Source organism: Podarcis pityusensis (genome assembly GCF_964106645.2).
Source record: "Podarcis pityusensis genome assembly, chromosome: 8".
Lineage (NCBI taxonomy): Eukaryota > Metazoa > Chordata > Lepidosauria > Squamata > Lacertidae > Podarcis > Podarcis pityusensis.
The window spans coordinates 66,675,150-66,682,301 of record NC_138033.1 but is presented as its reverse complement, the minus strand read 5'-3'; the positions used below and the strand labels follow the sequence as shown (position 1 = coordinate 66,682,301).

The window sequence follows — 7,152 nt, the reverse complement described above, 5'->3', positions numbered from 1 at the left end:
TTACCAGCCGTCAAAGACCCTAAGTTGGTTGGGTATACAGATGCTGATTGGGCTGGGGATAATGCTGATTATAAATCAACGAGTGGTCATGTTTTTATGTTTGGGAATGGACCTGTCGCATGGGGCAGTTATAAACAGAGCTGTGTAGCATTATCTTCCACAGAATCAGAATACGTTGCAGCAACAGAAGCCTGCAGAGAGATTGCCTGGCTTGATCAACTCATGAAGGACTTTGGGTTGGTGAGAAAAGGGCCTGTCAGCTTGCTAGAGGACAATCAAAGTTGCCTGAAGCTGACGCAGAGTGAGAAGTTCCTGGCCAGAACAAAACACATTGGGGTTAAATACCACTACATACGCCAGATGATCCAGGATGGACTTGTGGAGCTATCCTACTGCAGCACCCAAGAGATGACTGCTGACATCCTGACGAAACCCCTACCAAGAGAGAGTTTCCAGAATCTACGTGTCAAGCTGGGACTCTGGGTGGTTGAATAAAGTTGTTTATGTTTTGTATATGTTGTATTGCCTGAGAAGGGGTATGTGGGATGTAAACACAGGAGCAGTCAATGACAACATTCCTAGAGTGTACATGTTAGAACATGGGGAGGGATGTCTGTCCAGCAAGCAGGTAAACTTCCTGGGGACAGACTTCCTCTGCATGTGACTAGAGGTGGGTGTGGCCTCACCTGTGCAGGTAATGACAAAAGCACAGGGCAGGCAGCCATCTCTCTCTCTCTGCCATTTTCCTTCGATGAGGAAGCATGTAAAGATGCCCTCTTGGCTCTCAGCCAAGAGAGGAGATAAGGTCTATCTTGCAATAAGATAGATTCTAAGTATATGTAACTTTTTAAGCCAGTCTGCCGTCTGGGATCATATTGTGAACAGATCGTGAGTAAACTCTTTTATACTTTTATAAAGACTGTGTTGTGTCTTGTATTTTAAGAGGGAACAAAGGGGAAATTACCAGAGTAATTATTATAGAGGTTCTAGCGAACCTGTGCACACGTTACCGTTGCGCACTTAAAGGGGAATGTTTATAAACTCTGCTGATATTTTGGGAACTTGTTAGGACAAGTTGGATAAGGATATAATTAGTCAATATATCCTCTCCTGCACCCCAGAACATTCCCACAGTTACCATACACTTAATTCAAAATGCAGCTTCCCATGGGGTGGATCCTTCCAAGATCATCGTCGGTGGGGACAGTGCGGGGGGCAATTATGCTTGTATTGTTGCCCAGAAATTGGTGGAGAGATCAGACCTTCCAAAACTACGGGCTCAAGTGCTCATCTATCCTAATACACAGGCTATGGACATCAACCTGCCTTGTCATCAACAGAACAACTCAATGCCCATCTTGTTCCGGGGAAACGTTGTTTACTTTGGCCTGAAGTATATTGGAAAGGACACTTCTTTGGCAGGCCAGGTCCTGAAGGGCTCTCATGTGCCAGATTCAATGAGGCTGAAATATGGGAAGTGGTTGAGTCCAGACAACATTCCAGAGAGATTTAAGGTGAGAGGCTACAAACAAGTCCCACTTGCTCCTTATAAACCTGAAGTCTATAGGCAATTGCGAGAGCTATTGGAACCTGATATTTCTTGCCTTTTTGCTGAAGACTCTGTCATCCAGAAGCTTCCTGAAACCCTAATTGTGAGCTGTGAGTACGACATAATACGAGACGATGGACTGCTATACAAGAAACGTCTGGAGGACCATGGGGTGAAAGTCAACTGGTTCCATGTTGAGAATGGGTTTCATGGGGTGATAAGCCTCTTTGACTCAGGTGTCTTCACATTCCCCGCTGCAGTTGAATTAATGGGCAGCATCATAGATTTTGTCAAAAACTTATGAGAGGAAATCTCTTGAATTTGTGGGTCATTCATAAGGAGGGGAGAGTCTGCCAACTTCAGCTTCTGATAGTTTCTCATTTTCCCAATATTATATTCATTTCTCCATATTTCTGCAACAAAATGTGGTTCTTGGGGGCAGCAGGGAATTCCTCATGAAAATTCACCAGCGCATTTTAGTGTGAAATTTTCGTAATAAATACTTTTACTTCGTATGGAGTTTTGACTAATATACACATGATTCCAAGCCATTTGCTCTAATATAATGCATTTCTCTATTGTTTTCACTAGCACAATGGTACCTCGGTTTTCAAACGTCTCAGTTGATGAACATTTCTGTTTTCAAATGCCATAAACCAGGGAGTAAATGCTTTGGTTTCCAAATTTGCCTCTGAAGTAAGGCGTGCCATGTGGATTCCATATTGAGTTTTCTGTTTTGAGTTTTCTGTATTCAGGCTTCCGTGCTGAGTTTTCAGATTTCGAATGTTTTCGAACTCGAACGGTCTTCTGGAATGGATTACATTTGAAAACCGAGGTACCATTATATATGAATTTTGTAAATGGACAACTCAACCTTCTATTTCCATTTTAGTATTTATTGGTTGGCTGGAGATCTGCACTGCTAATGCTGTTCTAGGCTGTATCAACAGAAGTATAGTTCCAGATCAAGAGAAGTAACAGTTTCACTCCATTTTGCCTTGACCACCAGGAGGACTATGTCCAGTTCTGGGCGCCACAATTTAAATAGGACAATTGATAAGCTGGAATTTGTGCAGAGGAAGGAGATCAGGCTGATCAAGGGTCTGGAAACCAAGCCTTATAAGGAATCATTGATGCAGTTGGGTATGTCTAGCCTAGAGAAGAGGACAGAGAGGTGATATAGTAGCCATCTTCAAATATATAAAGGGCTGTCACATGGGAGATGGAGCAAGCTTGTTTTCTGCTACTTCAGAGGGTAGGACTTGAACCAAGGGATTCAAATGATAAGCAAGGAGATTCAGACTGTACATTAGGAATAACTTTCTGAGGGTTAGAGCTGATCAACATTGGAACGGATTAGCTCAGAAGGCAGTTTAACCTCCTTTGTTGGAAGTTTTGTCAGCAGAAGTTGAATGGCAACCTGTTAGGGATTTTTGGGTGTGATTCCTGCAATGTAGGTGGTTGACCTAGATGACTCCATGAGTCCCTTTTATCTCTTTTCAGGTATCTGTTTCAGTTTATTGGCCCATATCTAATCCATTAGCCCGTCCAAGGCGCGGTCTAACACTTCTACTGAATTGCAGGTGGTCAACCTAAATGACTCCTTTCAGCTCTTTTCAGGAATCTGTTTCAGTTTATTGGCCCATGTCCAATTCATTAGCCCATCCAAGGCATGTAGATCACATTTTGACTGCCTTTCTTAATTTAGATGGAACAGAATGATAGAGATGGGTGTCACCCACACGTAGATGATCCCTGATGCTATCTCTCCTGACAACAACTTCCAGCTGCTTAATAGAGATGTTTAACAGCATAGGGAATAAGAGATGGGTGTCACCCATGTGTAGATAATACCTCACATCTCTTGATAACACCTCCCAGCAGCTTGATAGAGATTTTTAAATAGCATGAAACACCAAATTCCAATTCCTATGGCACCAAATAGTGGTCTCCCACCACTACTTTCTAGAAATGGCTCTGGTGGTAGGAGTGGAACCATTGAAACACAGTGCCGTGACCCACACCTCCTTGATATGCTCCAAAATTATGGTCATGTCATTTTGGTGAGATCTCACTGGAAATCAATGCCAATTCTGGTACTGCTTCCCCGCTGTTGGTGAAGACAGTGGAGTACCAAAGGATGCCACCTTGGGGTCTTACATCACCTGAGGTGTCTGTTCCACCTACCCCTCCCACCCCCAATCCATGCATGATGGAGGGATGCCTGTATAAGCAATCCATTTATCAACTCCAATGGAGGTCCATAGAATGGCCACCAACCTAGATGGCTTTAAAAGATGATAAGACACATTCTTGGAGAAGACTATCTGTGGCTACTAGTGTGATAGAAAGATTTAAGGATGGCTTTTACAGCCCAACTCTCCATCAAGGGATTAAGTGTCTCCTACATCCATTATCAACCGGAGGAAAATGGGTGGAGGCAGGAACCAGTAGAAGGAAAGCAAGGAAAACCTTTATTTTTCGGTTTCAACAGAATCCCTCCCTTGCGACAAGGTGAGGGCCCCAAACAAAGGTGTGTAACAGCTTTTAGAGACTTTAGAAATTGCCCAACCCCTTAGCCAAAGTCCACCCAAAAGCATCACAGAAATATCAGAAGGAGGCTAGTTCACCAACACAGGAGCCAGATATATGGAGAAACGTGACTCAAAGAAGTAGGAGGCCCAGGGTTCGCTCTGATTGTGTAGAAATACACAATCGCTTTGAGGTCCTCTCCCCTAGCATGGAAGACGAAGAGCAGACTCCATTTGAGGATCTCTCCCTCATTACAGTCGATCAGGTATATGAAGACGAGCAGCAAAGTCAGTCCTCAGGGAATGTGCAGGCGACCTTGGAATGGACAGCTCACTGAAGAACCCCGACCAAACATAAGAGGAGGCGTGTAGTGGTGATAGGGGATTCCCTACTGAGGGGAACAGAAGCAGTGATCTGTGGGCCTGACAAGATGTCTCGGGAAGTGTGCTGTCTCCCCGGGGCTAAGATCCAATATGTAACTGAACGACTGCAAGGAATCATAAAACCCACTGACAAATATCCCTTCCTCTTGGTTCACGTGGGAACCAATGACACTGCAAGCAATAGCCTCCAGAAGATCGAAAGAGACTACGAGGCTCTGGGCAGGAAATTGAAGCAATTAAATGCACAAATTGTCATCTCATCTGTCCTCCCAGTTGAACGACGTGGCCCAGGGAGAGAGGGGAAAATAGTGGAAGTGAACAGCTGGCTTCGCAAATGGTGTAAACAGGAATGGTTTGGATTCTTAGATCACGGACTGCAGTTTCCTGAAGATGGACTTCTGGCAAGCGATGGGCTGCACCTCACAACGGTTGGGAGAAATGTTTTTGCCAAAAATCTCAGAAACCTCATCAGGAGGGCTTTAAACTGACTAATGTGGGGGAGGGAGACAGTGCTCCTGAAGGTAGGAGTCTATCAATTGATGAAGATGATCATCCAAATGTCATAGACCAAATGGAGCAAACAGCACGCAGACCTAGTGGTGGGAGGAAAAAATCCTTAAGAGACACAGGGGAATGATTAATGGACTTCAATGTCTGTACACTAATGCGCAAAGCATGGGAAATAAATAAGATGAGCTTGAGCTCTTGGTACAGCAAACTAAATATGACATAATAGGCATCATTGAAACCTGGTGGGATAAGTCCCACGATTGGAATGTAATAATGGAGGGATACAATCTATTTCAGAGAAACAGACCAGACAAGAAAGGAGGAGGAGTGGCGTTATATGTCAGGGATGTGTATACCTGTGAAGAGATCCAAGATTTAGAACCTCAAAGCCAAAGTGAGAGCATTTGGGTCAAAATTAAGGGAGAGAAGAATAACAGTGACCTCATTGTGGGAGTTTACTATAGATCCCCAAGCCAAACGGAGGACATAGATGATGCCTTCCTGGAAAAGATGGCCAAACATACAAAAGGAAGGGAGATAGTAGTAATGGGGGACTTCAATTACCCGGATATTTGTTGGATGTCAAACTCAGCCAAGAGCATAAGGTCAAACAGATTCCTCACTGGCCTTGCAGACAACTTCATTGTCCAGAAAGTGGGAGAAGCAACAAGAGGAACAGCCATTTTAGATCTGGTCCTAACCAATGTTGATGACCTGGTTAGTGGGGTAGAAGTGGAAGGATCATTAGCCGCGAGTGATCATGCTCTTCTGAAGTTTACTATACAGCGGAAAGGAGCAGCCAAGCATACTAGGACTCAGTTTCTTGACTTTAAGAAAGCCGACTTCATAAAACTTAGGGAAGTGCTGGGTGAGATCCCATGGACAGTAATACTAAAAGGAAAGGGAGTTCATGATGGCTGGGAGTTTGTTAAGAGGGAGATAGTAAAAGCACAACTTCAGGCAATACCAATGAGACGGAAACATGGAAGGTGCCTAAAGAAGCCAGGGTGGCCATCTAAAGAACTTTTAACTGAGTTAAGATTAAAAAAGGATGTGTACAAAAAATGGAAAAGGGGGGAAACCACCAAAGAGGAATTCAAACAAATAGCCAGCATGTGTAGACACAAAGTCAGAAAAGCACAGAATGAACTCAGGCTTGCTAGAGAGGTTAAAAGCAACAAAAAAGGCTTTTATGGGTATGTTCGTAGCAAAAGGAAGAACAAAGAAACAGTGGGGTCACTCAGAGGAGAAGATGGTGAAATGCAAACAGGGGACACAGAAAGGGCTGAACTCCTCAATGCCTTCTTTGCCTCAGTCTTCTCCGATAAAGAAAACAATGCCCGACCTATAGAATTTGGAGCAAATGATTCAGCAGAGGAAACACAGCCCAGAATAACTAAGGAGATAGTACAATAATATTTGGCTAGTTTAGATGTATTCAAGTCTCCAGGGCCAGATGAACTGCATCCAAGAGTATTAAAAGAACTGGCAGATGTGATCTCAGAACCACTGGCAGTCATCTTTGAGAATTCCTGAAGAACAGGCGAAGTCCCGGCAGACTGGAGGAGGGCAAATGTTGTCCCTATTTTCAAAAAGGGGAAAAGAGAGGACCCAAATAATTACCGCCCAGTCAGTCTGACATCAATACCAGGGAAGATTCTGGAGCAGATCATTAAGCAAACACTCTGTGAGCACCTAGAAAGGAATGCTGTGATCACCAATAGTCAGCATGGATTTCTGAAAAATAAGTCATGTCAGACTAACCTGATCTCATTTTTTGACAGAATTACAAGCCTGGTAGATGAAGGGAACGCAGTGGATGTAGCCTACCTTGATTTCAGCAAGGCATTTGCCAAGGTGCCCCATGATATTCTTGTAAAGAAGCTAGTAAAATGCGGTCTTGACTATGCTACCACTCAGTGGATTTGTAACTGGCTGACTGACCGAACCCAAAGGGTGCTCATCAATGGTTCCTCTTCATCCTGGAGAAGAGTGACTAGTGGGGTGCCACAGGGTTCTGTCTTGGGCCCGGTCTTATTCAACATCTTTATCAACGACTTGGATGATGGACTCAAGGGCATCCTGATCAAATTTGCAGATGACACCAAACTGGGAGGGGTGGCTAACACCCCAGAGGACAGGATCACACTTCAAAACGACCTTGACAGATTAGAGAAC

General features: G+C 44.0%; 1 protein-coding gene and 1 pseudogene across 2 annotated transcripts in view; both read left to right on the top strand.

The window, feature by feature from the left end:
• Positions 1-2,068, top strand: part of LOC308483144 (arylacetamide deacetylase-like 3 pseudogene) — a 2,732-nt pseudogene extending 664 nt beyond the window's left edge. The window contains exon 2 of the transcript in view: positions 1,122-2,068. The product of the transcript in view is annotated as an arylacetamide deacetylase-like 3 pseudogene (transcript). The remainder of the gene's footprint in view (positions 1-1,121) is intronic.
• The window catches only part of LOC308482742 (arylacetamide deacetylase-like 3), a 29,934-nt gene that overhangs the window by 939 nt on the left and 21,843 nt on the right, over positions 1-7,152 (top strand). The window lies entirely within an intron of this gene.